Source organism: Pseudorca crassidens, chromosome 6, assembly GCF_039906515.1.
Source record: "Pseudorca crassidens isolate mPseCra1 chromosome 6, mPseCra1.hap1, whole genome shotgun sequence".
In the NCBI taxonomy this organism is placed as follows: Eukaryota; Metazoa; Chordata; class Mammalia; order Artiodactyla; family Delphinidae; genus Pseudorca; species Pseudorca crassidens.
The window spans coordinates 101,937,887-101,961,356 of record NC_090301.1 but is presented as its reverse complement, the minus strand read 5'-3'; positions in this window follow the sequence as shown (position 1 = coordinate 101,961,356).

Below are 23,470 nucleotides of genomic sequence, written 5' to 3'. Positions count from 1 at the left end.
CATTTCCCACCAGGAAGAGGAAATAAGCAAAGGCTCAGCGTGCCATGCCGGAACCAGATTAGGGACTGAAGCCATCCTGCGGTGTTGCGGCCAGCTCACAAGAAAGCGAGTTGAAGAAAGGAGCTCAGGGGCACTGTAATTCACAAACCTGCAGAGTTATAAATGACAGCTATCGTCCAAAAATATACTGAAGTAAGGCTGCCAAGAGGACTTGAAAGCGGGGCAGAATTGCAGGAAACCGATTTCAGGAGGTAGACTGGAATTGCATTGAAAGCATAGGAAAAGAGGCAGAACGTCCACAATGATGCACTTGGCCAAAAAGGGCGTATGCGTTTTTTCCTGAATATATTCAGGAAAAAACACATACGCCCTTTTTGGCCAACCAAGCAAGCTTGCAAAGGAAATCTGCACTACAATGAAGTCTCACTTCCCCCCGGTCAAAAGGGCCATCTGAAAAAAGTGTAAAATCCAGAAAGGCAGGACAGGCCATGGAGAACTGGGAGCCTTGTTATGCTGATGGGCGGGATGTAAATTGCCAACAGACACTCGGGAGAAGTGTATGGTGTTTCCTGAAACATCTAAAAAACAAAGCAACAGAGCCTAGGGCACTTCCACTTATGGTCCTATAGCTTAGGGAAATTAAAATCAAAAAGACACAGCCACCCCAAAGTTTGGGATGCCTCTGTTTACAAGAACCTCGTTTACCGTACAAGTTCAACATCACAGAAAGTGAAAAATGGATAAAGAACTTGTGGAACTTACGTACAATGCAGTATCACTCAGCAATGAAATCTATGTCATCAGGCCCGTAGCAGCATAATGAGTGGATTCAGGTACGATGATTCTAACTGAAATAAGTCAAACAGAAAAAGAAACATCATAAGATATCACTAATACACGGAATGTAAACTTGGCTACACAGGAACTGAATTCCAAAACAGAACAGGGTCTCAAATTTAGAAAACCAACTTATGCTTGCTTAAGGGGAAAGGTGAGTTGGGGTGCTGCATAAAACCAGAGATTGAAATGAGCACAGATAACGTTCCTTAAGCCAAATATGGAATAGACAAGAGCTACTCCTTGCTCAACGAAATGGACTCAACACCCCATATTAAACGCCTAAGAATGTACCTGACTAGTAAGTATCTTAAAACCTATGGATTGCTATGTCTCCAAAAGAGAATCAAGCGTGTGTACAGGGGCATAAACGCAGCAGTGATAGGATTGGAGAGGTTCGGTGAGCAAATGAAGACCCTTTGAAGTCATATTGCATGGTACCCATTCCACGGGTCTCAACTCTCCAGGTTTAAGGTATTCTTCCTTCAGCTAATACATGCATGTGGAACCCAGAGTATGATCAACCGTGTGAACGGGAGACGTGTTCAAATATGTCTCAGTTTTCGTACCCTGGTACTCGGGTGCAACATTCCAGACGCTTTACTAACACTCTCCCCACTTGGAGAGTCAGCGCCTTTAACCTCCTGTTTGGCCCAGTTTGCAATTTCTGCGGAAGATGAACAGGAATAGGGAGAACCAATGAGAGACTAGCTGGAGGTGTCTGAACGGGCAAATTTAACTCTCATTTCCCACCAGGAAGAGGAATTAACCAAAGGCTCAGTGTGCCGTGCCGGAACCAGATTAGGGCCTGAAGCCATCCTGCGGTGTTGCGGCCAGCTCACAAGAAAGCGAGTTGAAGAAAGGAGCTCAGGGGCACTGTAATGCACAAACCTGCAGAGTTATAAATGACAGCTATCGTCCAAAAATATACTGAAGTAAGGCTGCCAAGAGGACTTGAAAGCGGGGCAGAATTGCAGAAAACCGATTTCAGGAGGTAGACAGGTATTGCATTGAAAGCATAGGAAAAGAGGCAGAACGTCCACAATGATGCACTTGGCCAAAAAGGGCGTATGCGTTTTTTCCTGAATATATTCAGGAAAAAACGCATACGCCCTTTTTGGCCAACCAAGCAAGCTTGCAAAGGAAATCTGCACTACAATGAAGTCTCACTTCCCCCCGGTCAAAAGGGCCATCTGAAAAAAGTGTAAAATCCAGAAAGGCAGGACAGGCCATGGAGAACTGGAAGCCTTGTTATGCTGATGGGTTGGATGTAAATTGCCAACAGACACTCGGGAGAAGTGTATGGTGTTTCCTGAAACATCTAAAAAACAAAGCAACAGAGCCTAGGGCACTTCCACTTATGGTCCTATAGCTTAGGGAAATTAAAATCAAAAAGACACAGCTACCCCAAAGTTTGGAACGGCTCTGTTTACAAGAACCTCGTTTACAGTACAAGTTCAACATCGCAGAAAGTGAAAAATGGATAAAGAAGTTGTGGTATTTACTTACAAAGCAATATCACTCAGCAATGAAATCTATGTCATCAGGCCCTTAGCAGCACAATGAGTGGATTCAGGTATGATGATTCTAACTGAAATAAGTCACACAGAAAAAGAAACATCATAAGATATCAGTAATACACGGAATGTAAACTTGGCTACACAGGAACTGAATTACAGAACAGAACAGGGTCTCAAATTTAGAAAACCAACTTATGCTTGCTTAAGGGGAAAGGTGAGTTGGGGTGCTGCATAAAACCGGAGATTGAAATGAGCACAGATAAAGTTCCTTAAGCCAAATATTGAATAGACAAGAGCTACTCCTTGCTCAATGAAATGGATTCAACACCACATATTAAACGCCTAAGAATGTACCTGACTAGTAAGTATCTTAAAACCTATGGATTGCTATGTCTCCGAAAGAGAATCAAGCATGTGTACAGGGGTATAAACGCAGCAGTGATAGGATTGGAGAGGTTCGGTGAGCAAATGAAGCCCCTTTGAAGTCATATTGCATGGTACCCATTCCACGGGTTTCAACTACCCAGGTTTAAGGTATTCTTCCTTCAGCTAAAACATGCATGTGGAACCTAGAGTATGATCAACCATGTGATCGGGAGACGTGTTCAAATATGTCTCAGTTTTCGTACCCTGGTACTCGGGTGCAACATTCCAGACGCTTTACTAACACTCTCCCGACTTGCAGAGTCAGCGCCTTTAACCTCCTGTTTGGCCCAGTTTGCAATTTCTGCGGAAGATGAACAGGAATAGCGAGAACCAATGAGAGATTAGCTGGAGGTGTCTGGATGGGCAAATTTAACTCTCATTTCCCACCAGGAAGAGGAATTAACCAAAGGCTCAGCGTGCCCTGCCGGAACCAGATTAGGGTCTGAAGCCATCCTGCGGTGTTGCGGCCAGCTCACAAGAAAGCGAGTTGAAGAAAGGAGCTCAGGGGCACTGTAATTCACAAACCTGCAGAGTTATAAATGACAGCTATCGTCCAAAAATACACTGAAGTAGGGCTTCCAGGAGGACTTGAAAGTGGGGCAGAATTGCAGGAAACCGATTTCAGGAGGTAGACTGGAATTGCATTGAAAGCATAGGAAAAGAGGCAGAACGTCCACAATGATGCACTTGGCCAAAAAGGGCGTATGCGTTTTTTCCTGAATATATTCAGGAAAAAACGCATACGCCCTTTTTGGCCAACCAAGCAAGCTTGCAAAGGAAATCTTCACTACAATGAAGTCTCACTTCCCCCTGGTCAAAAGGGCCATCTGAAAAAAGTGTAAATTCCAGAAAGGCAGGACAGGCCATGGAGAACTGGGAGCCTTGTTATGCTGATGGGCGGGATGTAAATTGCCAACAGACACTCGGGAGAAGTGTATGGTGTTTCCTGAAACATCTAAAAAACAAAGCAACAGAGCCTAGGGCACTTCCACTTATGGTCCTATAGCTTAGGGAAATTAAAATCAAAAAGACACAGCCACCCCAAAATTTGGGACGCCTCTGTTTACAAGAACCTCGTTTACCGTACAAGTTCAGTATCACAGAAAGTGAAAAATGGATAAAAAACTTGTGGTACTTATGTACAATGCAGTATCACTCAGCAATGAAATCTATGTCATCAGGCCCATAGCAGCGTAATGAGGGGATTCAGGTACGATGATTCTAACTGAAATAAGTCACACAGAAAAAGAAACATCATAAGATATCACTAATAGATGGAGTGTAAACTTGCCTACGCAGGAACTGAATTCCAAAACAGAACAGGGTCTCAAATTTAGAAAACCAACTTATGCTTGCTTAAGGGGAAAGGTGAGTTGGGGTGCTGCATAAAACCAGAGATTGAAATGAGCACAGATAAAGTTCCTTAAGCCAAATATGGAATAGACAAGAGCTACTCCTTGCTCAATGAAATGGAGTCAACACCCCATATTAAACGCCTAAGAATGTACCTGACTAGTAAGTATCTTAAAACCTATGGATTGCTATGTCTCTGAAAGAGAATCAAGCATGTGTACAGGGGCATAAACGCAGCAGTGATAGGATTGGAGAGGTTCGGTGAGCAAATGAAGACCCTTTGAAGTCATATTGCATGGTACCCATTCCACGGGTCTCAACTCTCCAGGTTTAAGGTATTCTTCCTTCAGCAAAAACATGCATGTGGAACCCAGAGTATGATCAACCGTGTGAACGGGAGACGTGTTCAAATATGTCTCAGTTTTCCTTCCCTGGTACTCGGGTGCAACATTCCAGACGCTTTACTAACACTCTCCCCACTTGGAGAGTCAGCGCCTTTAACCTCCTGTTTGGCCCAGTTTGCAATTTCTGCGGAAGATGAACAGGAATAGGGAGAACCAATGAGAGAGTAGCTGGATGTGTCTGGACGGGCAAATTTAACTCTCATTTCCCACCAGGAAGAGGAAATAACCAAAGGCTCAGCGTGCCGTGCCGGAACCAGATTAGGGCCTGAAGCCATCCTGCGGTGTTGCGGCCAGCTCACAAGAAAGCGAGTTGAAGAAAGGAGCTCAGGGGCACTGTAATGCACAAACCTGCAGAGTTATAAATGACAGCTATCGTCCAAAAATATACTGAAGTAAGGCTGCCAAGAGGACTTGAAAGCGGGGCAGAATTGCAGGAAACCGATTTCAGGAGGTAGACAGGAATTGCATTGAAAGCATAGGAAAAGAGGCAGAACGTCCACAATGATGCACTTGGCCAAAAAGGGCGTATGTGTTTTTTCCTGAATATATTCAGGAAAAAACGCATACGCCCTTTTTGGCCAACCAAGCAAGCTTGCAAAGGAAATCTGCACTACAATGAAGTCTCACTTCCCCCCGGTCAAAAGGGCCATCTGAAAAAAGTGTAAAATCCAGAAAGGCAGGACAGGCCATGGAGAACTGGAAGCCTTGTTATGCTGATGGGTGTGATGTAAATTGCCAACAGACACTCGGGAGAAGTGTATGGTGTTTCCTGAAACATCTAAAAAACAAAGCAACAGAGCCTAGGGCACTTCCACTTATGGTCCTATAGCTTAGGGAAATTAAAATCAAAAAGACACAGCTACCCCAAAGTTTGGAACGGCTCTGTTTACAAGAACCTCGTTTACAGTACAAGTTCAACATCGCAGAAAGTGAAAAATGGATAAAGAAGTTGTGGTATTTACTTACAAAGCAATATCACTCAGCAATGAAATCTATGTCATCAGGCCCTTAGCAGCACAATGAGTGGATTCAGGTATGATGATTCTAACTGAAATAAGTCACACAGAAAAAGAAACATCATAAGATATCAGTAATACACGGAATGTAAACTTGGCTACACAGGAACTGAATTACAGAACAGAACAGGGTCTCAAATTTAGAAAACCAACTTATGCTTGCTTAAGGGGAAAGGTGAGTTGGGGTGCTGCATAAAACCGGAGATTGAAATGAGCACAGATAAAGTTCCTTAAGCCAAATATTGAATAGACAAGAGCTACTCCTTGCTCAATGAAATGGACTCAACACCACATATTAAACGCCTAAGAATGTACCTGACTAGTAAGTATCTTAAAACCTATGGATTGCTATGTCTCCGAAAGAGAATCAAGCATGTGTACAGGGGTATAAACGCAGCAGTGATAGGATTGGAGAGGTTCGGTGAGCAAATGAAGCCCCTTTGAAGTCATATTGCATGGTACCCATTCCACGGGTTTCAACTACCCAGGTTTAAGGTATTCTTCCTTCAGCTAAAACATGCATGTGGAACCTAGAGTATGATCAACCATGTGATCGGGAGACGTGTTCAAATATGTCTCAGTTTTCGTACCCTGGTACTCGGGTGCAACATTCCAGACGCTTTACTAACACTCTCCCGACTTGCAGAGTCAGTCCCTTTAACCTCCTGTTTGGCCCAGTTTGCAATTTCTGCGGAAGATGAACAGGAATAGCGAGAACCAATGAGAGATTAGCTGGAGGTGTCTGGATGGGCAAATTTAACTCTCATTTCCCACCAGGAAGAGGAATTAACCAAAGGCTCAGCGTGCCCTGCCGGAACCAGATTAGGGCCTGAAGCCATCCTGCGGTGTTGCGGCCAGCTCACAAGAAAGCGAGTTGAAGAAAGGAGCTCAGGGGCACTGTAATTCACAAACCTGCAGAGTTATAAATGACAGCTATCGTCCAAAAATACACTGAAGTAGGGCTTCCAGGAGGACTTGAAAGTGGGGCAGAATTGCAGGAAACCGATTTCAGGAGGTAGACTGGAATTGCATTGAAAGCATAGGAAAAGAGGCAGAACGTCCACAATGATGCACTTGGCCAAAAAGGGCGTATGCGTTTTTTCCTGAATATATTCAGGAAAAAACGCATACGCCCTTTTTGGCCAACCAAGCAAGCTTGCAAAGGAAATCTGCACTACAATGAAGTCTCACTTCCCCCTGGTCAAAAGGGCCATCTGAAAAAAGTGTAAATTCCAGAAAGGCAGGACAGGCCATGGAGAACTGGGAGCCTTGTTATGCTGATGGGCGGGATGTAAATTGCCAACAGACACTCGGGAGAAGTGTATGGTGTTTCCTGAAACATCTAAAAAACAAAGCAACAGAGCCTAGGGCACTTCCACTTATGGTCCTATAGCTTAGGGAAATTAAAATCAAAAAGACACAGCCACCCCAAAGTTTGGGACGCCTCTGTTTACAAGAACCTCGTTTACCGTACAAGTTCAGTATCACAGAAAGTGAAAAATGGATAAAAAACTTGTGGTACTTATGTACAATGCAGTATCACTCAGCAATGAAATCTATGTCATCAGGCCCATAGCAGCGTAATGAGGGGATTCAGGTACGATGATTCTAACTGAAATAAGTCACACAGAAAAAGAAACATCATAAGATATCACTAATAGATGGAGTGTAAACTTGCCTACGCAGGAACTGAATTCCAAAACAGAACAGGGTCTCAAATTTAGAAAACCAACTTATGCTTGCTTAAGGGGAAAGGTGAGTTGGGGTGCTGCATAAAACCAGAGATTGAAATGAGCACAGATAAAGTTCCTTAAGCCAAATATGGAATAGACAAGAGCTACTCCTTGCTCAATGAAATGGAGTCAACACCCCATATTAAACGCCTAAGAATGTACCTGACTAGTAAGTATCTTAAAACCTATGGATTGCTATGTCTCTGAAAGAGAATCAAGCGTGTGTACAGGGGCATAAACGCAGCAGTGATAGGATTGGAGAGGTTCGGTGAGCAAATGAAGACCCTTTGAAGTCATATTGCATGGTACCCATTCCACGGGTCTCAACTCTCCAGGTTTAAGGTATTCTTCCTTCAGCTAAAACATGCATGTGGAACCCAGAGTATGATCAACCGTGTGAACGGGAGACGTGTTCAAATATGTCTCAGTTTTCGTACCCTGGTACTCGGGTGCAACATTCCAGACGATTTACTAACACTCTCCCCACTTGGAGAGTCAGCGCCTTTAACCTCCTGTTTGGCCCAGTTTGCAATTTCTGCGGAAGATGAACAGGAATAGGGAGAACCAATGAGAGACTAGCTGGAGGTGTCTGAATGGGCAAATTTAACTCTCATTTCCCACCAGGAAGAGGAAATAACCAAAGGCTCAGCATGCCGTGCCGGAACCAGATTAGGGCCTGAAGCCATCCTGCGGTGTTGCGGCCAGCTCACAAGAAAGCGAGTTGAAGAAAGGAGCTCAGGGGCACTGTAATGCACAAACCTGCAGAGTTATAAATGACAGCTATCGTCCAAAAATATACTGAAGTAAGGCTGCCAAGAGGACTTGAAAGCGGGGCAGAATTGCAGGAAACCGATTTCAGGAGGTAGACTGGAATTGCATTGAAAGCATAGGAAAAGAGGCGGAACGTCCACAATGATGCACTTGACCAAAAAGGGCGTATGCGTTTTTTCCTGAATATATTCAGGAAAAAACGCATACGCCCTTTTTGGCCAACCAAGCAAGCTTGCAAAGGAAATCTGCACTACAATGAAGTCTCACTTTCCCCCGGTCAAAAGGGCCATCTGAAAAAAGTGTAAAATCCAGAAAGGCAGGACAGCCATGGAGAACTGGGAGCCTTGTTATGCTGATGGGCGGGATGTAAATTGCCAACAGACACTCGGGAGAAGTGTATGGTGTTTCCTGAAACATCTAAAAAACAAAGCAACAGAGCCTAGGGCACTTCCACTTATGGTCCTATAGCTTAGGGAAATTAAAATCAAAAAGACACAGCACCCCAAAGTTTGGGACGCCTCTGTTTACAAGAACCTCATTTACCGTACAAGTTCAATATCACAGAAAGTGAAAAATGGATAAAGAACTTGTGGTACTTACGTACAATGCAGTATCACTCAGCAATGAAATCTATGTCATCAGGCCCGTAGCAGCATATTGAGTGGATTCAGGTACGATGATTCTAACTGAAATAAGTCACACAGAAAAAGAAACATCATAAGATATCACTAATACACGGAATGTAAACTTGGCTACACAGGAACTGAATTCCAAAACAAAACAGGGTCTCAAATTTAGAAAACCAACTTATGCTTGCTTAAGGGGAAAGGTGAGTTGGGGTGCTGCATAAAACCAGAGATTGAAATGAGCACAGATAAAGTTCCTTAAGCCAAATATGGAATAGACAAGAGCTACTCCTTGCTCAACGAAATGGACTCAACACCACATATTAAACGCCTAAGAATGTACCTGACTAGTAAGTATCTTAAAACCTATGGATTGCTATGTCTCCAAAAGAGAATCAAGCATGTGTACAGGGGCATAAACGCAGCAGTGATAGGATTGGAGAGGTTCGGTGAGCAAATGAAGACCCTTTGAAGTCATATTGCATGGTACCCATTCCACGGGTCTCAACTCTCCAAGTTTAAGGTATTCTTCCTTCAGCTAAAACATGCATGAGGAACCCAGAGTATGATCAACTGTGTGAACGGGAGACGTGTTCAAATATGTCTCAGTTTTTGTACCGTGGTACTCGGGTGCAACATTCCAGACGCTTTACTAACACTCTCCCGACTTGGAGAGTCAGTCCCTTTAACCTCCTGTTTGGCCCAGTTTGCAATTTCTGCGGAAGATGAACAGGAATAGCGAGAACCAATGAGAGACTAGCTGGAGGTGTCTGGACGGGCAAATTTAACTCTCATTTCCCACCAGGAAGAGGAATTAACCAAACGCTCAGCGTGCCGTGCCGGAAACAGATAAGGGCCTGAAGCCATCCTGCGGTGTTTTGGCCAAGTCACAAGAAAGCGAGTTGAAGAAAGGAGCTCAGGGGCACTGTAATGCACAAACCTGCAGAGTTATAAATGACAGCTATCGTCCAAAAATATACTGAAGTAAGGCTGCCAAGAGGACTTGAAAGCGGGGCAGAATTGCAGGAAACCGATTCCAGGAGGTAGACTGGAATTGCATTGAAAGCATAGGAAAAGAGGCAGAACGTCCACAATGATGCACTTGGACAAAAAGGGCGTATGCGTTTTTTCCTGAATATATTCAGGACAAAACGCATACGCACTTTTTGGGCAACCAAGCAAACTTGCAAAGGAAATCTGCACTACAATGAAGTCTCACTTCCCCCCGGTCAAAAGGGCCATCTGAAAAAAGTGTAAAATCCAGAAAGGCAGGACAGGCCATGGAGAACTGGGAGCCTTGTTATGCTGATGGGCGGGATGTAAATTGCCAACAGACACTCGGGAGAAGTGTATGGTGTTTCCTGAAACATCTAAAAAACAAAGCAACAGAGCCTAGGGCACTTCCACTTATGGTCCTATAGCTTAGGGAAATTAAAATCAAAAAGACACAGCCACCCCAAAGTTTGGGACGCCTCTGTTTACAAGAACCTCGTTTACCGTACAAGTTTAGTATCACAGAAAGTGAAAAATGGATAAAGAACTTGTGGTACTTACGTACAATGCAGTATCACTCAGCAATGAAATCTATGTCATCAGGCCCGTAGCAGCATAATGAGTGGATTCAGGTACGATGATTCTAACTGAAATAAGTCACACAGAAAAAGAAACATCATAAGATATCACTAATACACGGAATGTAAACTTGGCTACACAGGAACTGAATTCCAAAACAGAACAGGGTCTCAAATTTAGAAAACAAACTTATGCTTGCTTAAGAGGAAAGGTGAGTTGGGGTGCTGCATAAAACCAGAGATTGAAATGAGCACAGATAAAGTTCCTTAAGCCAAATATGGAATAGACAAGAGCTACTCCTTGCTCAACGAAATGGACTCAACACCCCATATTAAACGCCTAAGAATGTACCTGACTAGTAAGTATCTTAAAACCTATGGATTGCTATGTCTCCAAAAGAGAATCAATCGTATGTACAGGGGCATAAACGCAGCAGTGATAGGATTGGAGAGGTTCGGTGAGCAAATGAAGACCCTTTGAAGTCATATTGCATGGTACCCATTCCACGGGTCTCAACTCTCCAGATTTAAGGTATTCTTCCTTGAGCTAAATCATGCATGTAGAACCCAGAGTATGATCAACTGTGTGAACGGGAGACGTGTTCATATATGTCTCAGTTTTCCTCCCCTGGTACTCGGGTGCAACATTCCAGATGCTTTACTAACACTCTCCCCACTTGGAGAGTCAGCGCCTTTAACCTCCTGTTTGGCCCAGTTTGCAATTTCTGCGGAAGATGAACAGGAGTAGGGAGAACCAATGAGAGACTAGCTGGAGGTGTCTGGACGGGCAAATTTAACTCTCATTTCCCACCAGGAAGAGGAAATAACCAAAGGCTCAGCGTGCCGTGCCGGAACCAGATTAGGGACTGAAGCCATCCTGCGGTGTTGCGTCCAGGTCACAAGAAAGCGAGTTGAAGAAAGTAGCTAAGGGGCACTGTAATTCACAAACCTGCAGAGTTATAAATGACAGTGATCGTCCAAAAATGTACTGAAGTATGGCTGCCAAGAGGACTTGAAAGCGGGGCAGAATTGCAGGAAACCGATTTCAGGAGGTAGACTGGAATTGCATTGAAAGCATAGGAAAAGAGGCAGAACGTCCACAATGATGCACTTGGCCAAAAAGGGCGTATGCGTTTTTTCCTGAATATATTCAGGAAAAAACGCATACGCCCATTTTGGCCAACCAAGCAAATTTGCAAAGGAAATCTGCACTAAAATGAAGTCTCACTTCCCCCCGGTCAAAAGGGCCATCTGAAAAAAGTGTAAAATCCAGAAAGGCAGGAAAGGTCATGGAGAACTGGGAGCCTTGTTATGCTGATGGGCGGGATGTAAATTGCCAAGAGACACTCGGGAGAAGTGTATGGTGTTTCCTGAAATATCTAAAAAACAAAGCAACAGAAACTAGGGCACTTCCACTTATGGTCCTGTAGCTTAGGGAAATTAAAATCAAAAAGACACAGCCACCCCAAAGTTTGGGACGCCTCTGTTTACAAGAACCTCGTTTACCGTACAAGTTTAGTATCACAGAAAGTGAAAAATGGATAAAGAACTTGTGGTACTTACGTACAATGCAGTATCACTCAGCAATGAAATCTATGTCATCAGGCCCGTAGCAGCATAATGAGTGGATTCAGGTACGATGATTCTAACTGAAATAAGTCACACAGAAAAAGAAACATCATAAGATATCACTAATACACGGAATGTAAACTTGGCTACACAGGAACTGAATTCCAAAACAGAACAGGGTCTCAAATTTAGAAAACAAACTTATGCTTGCTTAAGAGGAAAGGTGAGTTGGGGTGCTGCATAAAACCAGAGATTGAAATGAGCACAGATAAAGTTCCTTAAGCCAAATATGGAATAGACAAGAGCTACTCCTTGCTCAACGAAATGGACTCAACACCCCATATTAAACGCCTAAGAATGTACCTGACTAGTAAGTATCTTAAAACCTATGGATTGCTATGTCTCCAAAAGAGAATCAATCGTATGTACAGGGGCATAAACGCAGCAGTGATAGGATTGGAGAGGTTCGGTGAGCAAATGAAGACCCTTTGAAGTCATATTGCATGGTACCCATTCCACGGGTCTCAACTCTCCAGATTTAAGGTATTCTTCCTTGAGCTAAATCATGCATGTAGAACCCAGAGTATGATCAACTGTGTGAACGGGAGACGTGTTCATATATGTCTCAGTTTTCCTCCCCTGGTACTCGGGTGCAACATTCCAGATGCTTTACTAACACTCTCCCCACTTGGAGAGTCAGCGCCTTTAACCTCCTGTTTGGCCCAGTTTGCAATTTCTGCGGAAGATGAACAGGAGTAGGGAGAACCAATGAGAGACTAGCTGGAGGTGTCTGGACGGGCAAATTTAACTCTCATTTCCCACCAGGAAGAGGAAATAACCAAAGGCTCAGCGTGCCGTGCCGGAACCAGATTAGGGACTGAAGCCATCCTGCGGTGTTGCGTCCAGGTCACAAGAAAGCGAGTTGAAGAAAGTAGCTAAGGGGCACTGTAATTCACAAACCTGCAGAGTTATAAATGACAGTGATCGTCCAAAAATGTACTGAAGTATGGCTGCCAAGAGGACTTGAAAGCGGGGCAGAATTGCAGGAAACCGATTTCAGGAGGTAGACTGGAATTGCATTGAAAGCATAGGAAAAGAGGCAGAACGTCCACAATGATGCACTTGGCCAAAAAGGGCGTATGCGTTTTTTCCTGAATATATTCAGGAAAAAACGCATACGCCCATTTTGGCCAACCAAGCAAATTTGCAAAGGAAATCTGCACTAAAATGAAGTCTCACTTCCCCCCGGTCAAAAGGGCCATCTGAAAAAAGTGTAAAATCCAGAAAGGCAGGAAAGGTCATGGAGAACTGGGAGCCTTGTTATGCTGATGGGCGGGATGTAAATTGCCAAGAGACACTCGGGAGAAGTGTATGGTGTTTCCTGAAATATCTAAAAAACAAAGCAACAGAAACTAGGGCACTTCCACTTATGGTCCTGTAGCTTAGGGAAATTAAAATCAAAAAGACACAGCCACCCCAAAGTTTGGGACGCCTCTGTTTACAAGAACCTCGTTTACCGTACAAGTTCAGTATCACAGAAAGTGAAAAATGGATAAAGAAATTGTGGTACTTACGTACAATGCAGTATCACTCAGCAATGAAATCTATGTCATCAGGCCCGTAGCAGCATAATGAGTGGATTCAGGTACGATGATTCTAACTGAAATAAGTCACACAGAAAAAGAAACATCATAAGATATCACTAATACATGGAATGTAAACTTGGCTACACAGGAACTGAATTCCAAAACAGAACAGGGTCTCAAATTTAGAAAACCAACTTATGCTTGCTTAAGGGGAAATGTGAGTTGGGGTGCTGCATAAAACCAGAGATTGAAATGAGTACAGATAAAGTTCCTTAAGCCAAATATGGAATAGACAAGAGCTACTCCTTGCTCAACGAAATGGACTCAACACCCCATATTAAACGCCTAAGAATGTACCTGACTAGTAAGTATCTTAAAATCTATGGATTGCTATGTCTCCGAAAGAGAATCAAGCATGTGTACAGGGGCATAAAGGCAGCAGTGATAGGATTGGAGAGGTTCGGTGAGCAAATGAAGACCCTTTGAATTCCTATTGCATGGTACCCATTCCACGGGTCTCAACTCTCCAGGTTTAAGGTATTCTTCCTTCAGGTAAATCATGCATGTGGAACCTAGAGTATGATCAACCGTGTGAACGGGAGACGTGTTCAAATATGTCTCAGTTTTCGTACCCTGGTACTCGGTTGCAAGATTCCAGATGCTTTACTAACACTCTCCCCACTTGGAGAGTCAGTCCCTTTAACCTCCTGTTTGGCCCAGTTTGCAATTTCTGCGGAAGATGAACAGGAATAGTGAGAACCAATGAGAGACTAGCTGGAGGTGTCTGGACGGGCAAATTTAACTCTCATTTCCCACCAGGAAGAGGAAATAAGCAAAGGCTCAGCGTGCCATGCCGGAACCAGATTAGGGCCTGAAGCCATCCTGCGGTGTTGCGGCCAGGTCACAAGAAAGCGAGTTGAAGAAAGGAGCTCAGGGGCACTGTAATTCACAAACCTGCAGAGTTATAAATGACAGCTATCGTCCAAAAATATACTGAAGTAAGGCTGCCAAGAGGACTTGAAAGCGGGGCAGAATTGCAGGAAACCGATTTCATGAGGTAGACTGGAATTGCATTGAAAGCATAGGAAAAGAGGCAGAACGTCCAAAATGACGCACTTGGCCAAAAAGGGCGTATGCATTTTTTCCTGAATATATTCAGGAAAAAACGCATACGCCCTTTTTGGCCAACCAAGCAAGCTTGCAAAGGAAATCTGCACTACAATGAAGTCTCACTTCCCCCCGGTGAAAAGGGCCATCTGAAAAAAGTGTAAAACCCAGAAAGGCAGGACAGGCCATGGAGAACTGGGAGCCTTGTTATGCTGATGGGCGGGATGTAAATTGCCAAGAGACACTCGGGAGAAGTGTATGGTGTTTCCTGAAATATCTAAAAAACAAAGCAACAGAGCCTAGGGCACTTCCACTTATGGTCCTATAGCTTAGGGAAATTAAAATCAAAAAGACACAGCCACCCCAAAGTTTGGGACGCCTCTGTTTACAAGAACCTCGTTTACAGTACAAGTTCAACATCGCAGAAAGTGAAAAATGGATAAAGAAGTTGTGGTATTTACTTACAAAGCAATATCACTCAGCAATGAAATCTATGTCATCAGGACCTTAGCAGCAAAATGAGTGGATTCAGGTGTGATGATTCTAACTGAAATAAGTCACGCAGAAAAAGAAACATCATAAGATATCAGTAATACATGGAATGTAAACTTGGCTACACAGGAACTGAATTACAGAACAGAACAGGGTCTCAAATTTAGAAAACCAACTTATGCTTGCTTAAGGGGAAAGGTGACTTGGGGTGCTGCATAAAACCAGAGATTGAAATGAGCACAGATAAAGTTCCTTAAGCCAAATATGGAATAGACAAGAGCTACTCCTTGCTCAACGAAATGGACTCAACACCGCATATTAAACGCCTAAGAATGTACCTGAATAGTAAGTATCTTAAAACCTATGGATTGCTGTGTCTCCGAAAGAGAATCAAGCATGTGTACAGGGGCAGAAACGCAGCAGTGATAGGATTGGAGAGGTTCAGTGAGCAAATGAAGACCCTTTGAAGTCATATTGCATGGTACCCATTCCACGGGTTTCAACTACCCAGGTTTAAGGTATTCTTCCTTCAGCTAAAACATGCATGTGGATCCTAGAGTATGATCAACCATGTGAACGGGAGACGTGTTCAAATATGTCTCAGTTTTCGTACCCTGGTACTCGGGTGCAACATTCCAGACGCTTTACTAACACTCTCCCCACTTGGAGAGTCAGTCCCTTTAACCTCCTGTTTGGCCCAGTTTGCAATTTCTGCGGAAGATGAACAGGAATAGGGAGAACCAATGAGAGACTAGCTGGAGGTGTCTGGACGGGCAAATTTAACTCTCATTTCCCACCATAGAGAGGAATTAACAAAAGGCTCAGCGTGCCGTGCCGGAACCAGATGAGGGCCTGAAGCCATTCTGGGGTGTTGCGGCCAGGTCACAAGAAAGCGAGTTGAAGAAAGGAGCTCAGGGGCACTGTAATTCACAAACCTGCAGAGTTATAAATGACAGCTATCGTCCAAAAATACACTGAAGTAAGGCTGCCAAGAGGACTTGAAAGCGGGGCAGAATTGCAGGAAACCGATTTCAGGAGGTAGACTGGAATTGCATTGAAAGCATAGGAAAAGAGGCAGAACGTCCACAATGACGCACTTGGCCAAAAAGGGCGTATGCATTTTTTCCTGAATATATTCAGGAAAAAACGCATACGCCCTTTTTGGCCAACCAAGCAAGCTTGCAAAGGAAATCTGCACTACAATGAAGTCTCACTTCCCCCCGGTGAAAACGGCCATCTGAAAAAAGTGTAAAACCCAGAAAGGCAGGACAGGCCATGGAGAACTGGGAGCCTTGTTATGCTGATGGGCGGGATGTAAATTGCCAACAGACACTTGGGAGAAGTGTATGGTGTTTCCTGAAACATCTAAAAAACAAAGCAACAGAGCCTAGGGCACTTCCACTTATGGTCCTATAGCTTAGGGAAATTAAAATCAAAAAGACACAGCCACCCCAAAGTTTGGGACGCCTCTGTTTACAAGAACCTCGTTTACCGTACAAGTTCAACATCAGAGAAAGTGAAAAATGGATAAAGAAGTTGTGGTATTTACTTACAAAGCAATATCACTCAGCAATGAAATCTATGTCATCAGGCCCTTAGCAGCACAATGAGTGGATTCAGGTATGATGATTCTAACTGAAATAAGTCACACAGAAAAAGAAACATCATAAGTTATCAGTAATACACGGAATGTAAACTTGGCTACACAGGAACTGAATTACAGAACAGAACAGGGTCTCAAATTTAGAAAACCAACTTATGCTTGCTTAAGGGGAAAGGTGAGTTGGGGTGCTGCATAAAACCAGAGATTGAAATGAGCACAGATAAAGTTCCTTAAGCCAAATATGGAATAGACAAGAGCTACTCCTTGCTCAACGAAATGGACTCAACACCACATATTAAATGCCTAAGAATGTACCTGACTAGTAAGCATCTTAAAACCTATGGATTGCTATGTCTCCGAAAGAGAATCAAGCATGTGTACAGGGGCATAAACGCAGCAGTGATAGGATTGGAGAGGTTCGGTGAGCAAATGAAGACCCTTTGAAGTCATATTGCATGGTACCCATTCCACGGGTTTCAACTACCCAGGTTTAAGGTATTCTTCCTTCAGCTAAAACATGCATGTGGAACCTAGAGTATGATCAACCATGTGATCGGGAGAAGTGTTCAAATATGTCTCAGTTTTCGTACCCTGGTACTCGGGTGCAACATTCCAGACGCTTTACTAACACTCTCCCGACTTGGAGAGTCAGTCCCTTTAACCTCCTGTTTGGCCCAGTTTGCAATTTCTGCGGAATATGAACAGGAATAGGGAGAACCAATGAGAGACTAGCTGGAGGTGTCTGGACGGGTAAATTTAACTCTCATTTCCCACCAGGAAGAGGAATTAACCAAAGGTTCAGCGTGCCGTGCCGGAACCAGATTAGGGCCTGAAGCCATCCTGCGGTGTTGCGGCCAGCTCACAAGAAAGCGAGTTGAAGAAAGGAGCTCAGGGGCAATGTAATTCACAAAGCTGCAGAGTTATAAATGACAGCTATCGTCCAAAAATATACTGAAGTAAGGCTGCCAAGAGGACTTGAAAGCGGGGCAGAATTGCAGGAAACCGATTTCAGGAGGTAGACTGGAATTGCATTGAAAGCATAGGAAAAGAGACAGAACGTCCACAATGATGCACTTGGCCAAAAAGGGCGTATGCGTTTTTTCCTGAATATATTCAGGAAAAAACGCATACGCCCTTTTTGGCCAACCAAGCAAACTTGCAAAGGAAATCTGCACTACAATAAAGTCTCACTTCCCCCCGGTCAAAAGGGCCATATGAAAAAAGTGTAAATTCAAGAAAGGCAGGACAGGCCAAGGAGAACTGGGAGCCTTGTTATGATGATGGGCGGGATGTAAATTGCCAACAGACACTAGGGAGAAGTGTATGGTGTTTCCTGAAACATCTAAAAAACAAAGCAACAGAGCCTAGGGCACTTCCACTTATGGTCCTATAGCTTAGGGAAATTAAAATCAAAAAGACACAGCCACCCCAAAGTTTGGGACGCCTCTGTTTACAAGAACCTCGTTTACCGTACAAGTTCAACATCACAGAAAGTGAAAAATGGATAAAGAACTTGTGGAACTTACGTACAATGCAGTATCACTCAGCAATGAAATCTATGTCACCAGGCCCGTAGCAGCATAATGAGTGGATTCAGGTACGATGATTCTAACTGAAATAAGTCACACAGAAAAAGAAACATCATAAGATATCACTAATACACGGAATTTAACTTGGCTACACAGGAACTGAATTACAGAACAGAACAGGGTCTCAAATTTAGAAAACCAACTTATGCTTGCTTAAGGGGAAAGGTGAGTTGGGGTGCTGCATAAAACCAGAGATTGAAATGAGCACAGATAAAGTTCCTTAAGCCAAATATGGAATAGACAAGAGCTACTCCTTGCTCAACGAAATGGACTCAACACCGCATATTAAACGCCTAAGAATGTACCTGACTAGTAAGTATCTTAAAACCTATGGATTGCTATGTCTCCGAAAGAGAATCAAGCATGTGTACAGGGGCATAAACGCAGCAGTGATAGGATTGGAGAGGTTCGGTGAGCAAATGAAGACCCTTTGAAGTCATATTGCATGGTACCCATTCCACGTGTTTCAACTACCCAGGTTTAATGTATTCTTCCTTCAGCTAAAACATGCATGTGGAACCTAGAGTATGATCAACCATGTGATCGGGAGACGTGTTCAAATATGTCTCAGTTTTCGTACCCTGGTACTCGGGTGCAACATTCCAGACGCTTTACTAACACTCTCCCGACTTGGAGAGTCAGTCCCTTTAACCTCCTGTTTGGCCCAGTTTGCAATTTCTGCGGAAGATGAACAGGAATAGCGAGAACCAATGAGAGATTAGCTGGAGGTGTCTGGACGGGCAAATTTAACTCTCATTTCCCACCAGGAAGAGGAAATAAGCAAAGGCTCAGCGTGCCATGCCGGAACCAGATTAGGGACTGAAGCCATCCTGCGGTGTTGCGGCCAGGTCACAAGAAAGCGAGTTGAAGAAAGGAGCTCAGGGGCAATGTAATTCACAAACCTGCAGAGTTATAAATGACAGCTATCATCCAAAAATACACTGAAGTAAGGCTGCCAAGAGGACTTGAAAGCGGGGCAGAATTGCAGGAAACCGATTTCAGGAGGTAGACTGGAATTGCATTGAAAGCATAGGAAAAGAGGCAGAACGTCCACAATGATGCACTTGGCCAAAAAGGGCGTATGCGTTTTTTCCTGAATATATTCAGGAAAAAACGCATACGCCCTTTTTGGCCAACCAAGCAAGCTTGCAAAGGAAATCTGCACTACAATGAAGTCTCACTTCCCCCCGGTCAAAAGGGCCATCTGAAAAAAGTGTAAAATCCAGAAAGGCAGGACAGGCCATGGAGAACTGGGAGCCTTGTTATGCTGATGGGCGGGATGTAAATTGCCAACAGACACTCGGGAGAAGTGTATGGTGTTTCCTGAAACATCTAAAAAACAAAGCAACAGAGCCTAGGGCACTTCCACTTATGGTCCTATAGCTTAGGGAAATTAAAATCAAAAAGACACAGCCATCCCAAAGTTTGGGACGCCTCTGTTTACAAGAACCTCATTTACCGTCCAAGTTCAGTATCACAGAAAGTGAGAAATGGATAAAGAAATTGTGGTATTTACTTACAAAGCAATATCACTCAGCAATGAAATCTATGTCATCAGGCCCTTAGCAGCACAATGAGTGGATTCAGGTATGATGATTCTAACTGAAATAAGTCACACAGAAAAAGAAACATCATAAGATATCACTAATACACGGAATTTAACTTGGCTACACAGGAACTGAATTACAGAACAGAACAGGGTCTCAAATTTAGAAAACCAACTTATGCTTGCTTAAGGGGAAAGGTGAGTTGGGGTGCTGCATAAAACCAGAGATTGAAATGAGCACAGATAAAGTTCCTTAAGCCAAATATGGAATAGACAAGAGCTACTCCTTGCTCAACGAAATGGACTCAACACCGCATATTAAACGCCTAAGAATGTACCTGACTAGTAAGTATCTTAAAACCTATGGATTGCTATGTCTCCGAAAGAGAATCAAGCATGTGTACAGGGGCATAAACGCAGCAGTGATAGGATTGGAGAGGTTCGGTGAGCAAATGAAGACCCTTTGAAGTCATATTGCATGGTACCCATTCCACGGGTTTCAACTACCCAGGTTTAAGGTATTCTTCCTTCAGCTAAAACATGCATGTGGAACCTAGAGTATGATCAACCATGTGATCGGGAGATGTGTTCACATATGTCTCAGTTTTCGTACCCTGGTACTCGGGTGCAACATTCCAGACGCTTTACTAACACTCTCCCGACTTGGAGAGTCAGTCCCTTTAACCTCCTGTTTGGCCCAGTTTGTAATTTCTGCGGAAGATGAACAAGAATAGCGAGAACCAATGAGAGACTAGCTGGAGGTGTCTGGACGGGCAAATTTAACTCTCATTTCCCACCAGGAAGAGGAATTAACCAAAGGCTCAGCGTGCCGTGCCGGAACCAGATTAGGGCCTGAAGCCATCCTGCGGTGTTGCAGCCAGCTCACAAGAAAGCGAGTTGAAGAAAGGAGCTCAGGGGCACTGTAATTCACAAACCTGCAGAGTTATAAATGACAGCTATCGTCCAAAAATATACTGAAGTAAGGCTGCCAAGAGGACTTGAAAGCGGGGCAGAATTGCAGGAAACCGATTTCAGGAGGTAGACTGGAATTGCATTGAAAGCATAGGAAAAGAGGCAGAGCGTCCACAATGATGCACTTGGCCAAAAAGTGCATATGCATTTTTTCCTGAATATATTCAGGAAAAAACGCATACGCCCTTTTTGGACAACCAAGCAAGCTTGCAAAGGAAATCTGCACTACAATGAAGTCTCACTTCCCCCCGGTCAAAAGGGCCATCTGAAAAAAGTGTAAAATCCAGAAAGGCAGGACAGGCCATGGAGAACTGGGAGCCTTGTTATGCTGATGGGCGGGATGTAAATTGCCAACAGACACTCGGGAGAAGTGTATGGTGTTTCCTGAAACATCTGAAAAACAAAGCAACAGAGCCTAGGGCACTTCCACTTATGGTCCTATAGCTTAGGGAAATTAAAATCAAAAAGACACAGCCACCCCAAAGTTTGGGACGCCTCTGTTTACAAGAACCTCGTTTACCGTACAAGTTCAACATCACAGAAAGTGAAAAATGGATAAAGAACTTGTGGTACTTACGTACAATGCAGTATCACTCAGCAATGAAATCTATGTCATCAGGCCCGTAGCAGCATACTGAGTGGATTCAGGTACGATGATTCTAACTGAAATAAGTCACACAGAAAAAGAAACATCATAAGATATCACTAATACACGGAATGTAAACTTGGCTACACAGGAACTGAATTCCAAACCAGAACAGGGTCTCAAATTTAGAAAACCAACTTATGCTTGCTTAAGGGGAAAGGTGAGTTGGGGTGCTGCATAAAACCAGAGGTTGAAATGAGCACAGATAAAGTTCCTTAAGCCAAATATGGAATAGACAAGAGCTACTCCTTGCTCAACGAAATGGACTCAACACCCCATATTAAACGCCTAAGAATGTACCTGACTAGTAAGTATCTTAAAACCTATGGATTGCTATGTCTCCAAAAGAGAATCAAGCATGTGTACAGGGGCATAAACGCAGCAGTGATAGGATTGGAGAGGTTCGGTGAGCAAATGAAGACCCTTTGAAGTCATATTGCATGGTACCCATTCCACGGGTCTCAACTCTCCAGGTTTAAGGTATTCTTCCTTCAGCTAAATCATGCATGTGGAACCCAGAGTATGATCAACCGTGTGAACGGGAGACGTGTTCAAATATGTCTCAGTTTTCGTACCCTGGTACTCGGGTGCAACATTCCAGACGCTTTACTAACACTCTCCCGACTTGGAGAGTCAGTCCCTTTAACCTCCTGTTTGGCCCAGTTTGCAATTTCTGCGGAAGATGAACAGGAATAGTGAGAACCAATGAGAGACTAGCTGGAGGTGTCTGGACGGGCAAATTTAACTCTCATTTCCCACCAGGAAGAGGAAATAAGCAAAGGCTCAGCGTGCCATGCCGGAACCAGATTAGGGACTGAAGCCATCCTGCGGTGTTGCGGCCAGCTCACAAGAAAGCGAGTTGAAGAAAGGAGCTCAGGGGCACTGTAATTCACAAACCTGCAGAGTTATAAATGACAGCTATCGTCCAAAAATATACTGAAGTAAGGCTGCCAAGAGGACTTGAAAGCGGGGCAGAATTGCAGGAAACCGATTTCAGGAGGTAGACTGGAATTGCATTGAAAGCATAGGAAAAGAGGCAGAACGTCCACAATGATGCACTTGGCCAAAAAGGGCGTATGCGTTTTTTCCTGAATATATTCAGGAAAAAACACATACGCCCTTTTTGGCCAACCAAGCAAGCTTGCAAAGGAAATCTGCACTACAATGAAGTCTCACTTCCCCCCGGTCAAAAGGGCCATCTGAAAAAAGTGTAAAATCCAGAAAGGCAGGACAGGCCATGGAGAACTGGGAGCCTTGTTATGCTGATGGGCGGGATGTAAATTGCCAACAGACACTCGGGAGAAGTGTATGGTGTTTCCTGAAACATCTAAAAAACAAAGCAACAGAGCCTAGGGCACTTCCACTTATGGTCCTATAGCTTAGGGAAATTAAAATCAAAAAGACACAGCCACCCCAAAGTTTGGGATGCCTCTGTTTACAAGAACCTCGTTTACCGTACAAGTTCAACATCACAGAAAGTGAAAAATGGATAAAGAACTTGTGGAACTTACGTACAATGCAGTATCACTCAGCAATGAAATCTATGTCATCAGGCCCGTAGCAGCATAATGAGTGGATTCAGGTACGATGATTCTAACTGAAATAAGTCAAACAGAAAAAGAAACATCATAAGATATCACTAATACACGGAATGTAAACTTGGCTACACAGGAACTGAATTCCAAAACAGAACAGGGTCTCAAATTTAGAAAACCAACTTATGCTTGCTTAAGGGGAAAGGTGAGTTGGGGTGCTGCATAAAACCAGAGATTGAAATGAGCACAGATAACGTTCCTTAAGCCAAATATGGAATAGACAAGAGATACTCCTTGCTCAACGAAATGGACTCAACACCCCATATTAAACGCCTAAGAATGTACCTGACTAGTAAGTATCTTAAAACCTATGGATTGCTATGTCTCCAAAAGAGAATCAAGCGTGTGTACAGGGGCATAAACGCAGCAGTGATAGGATTGGAGAGGTTCGGTGAGCAAATGAAGACCCTTTGAAGTCATATTGCATGGTACCCATTCCACGGGTCTCAACTCTCCAGGTTTAAGGTATTCTTCCTTCAGCTAATACATGCATGTGGAACCCAGAGTA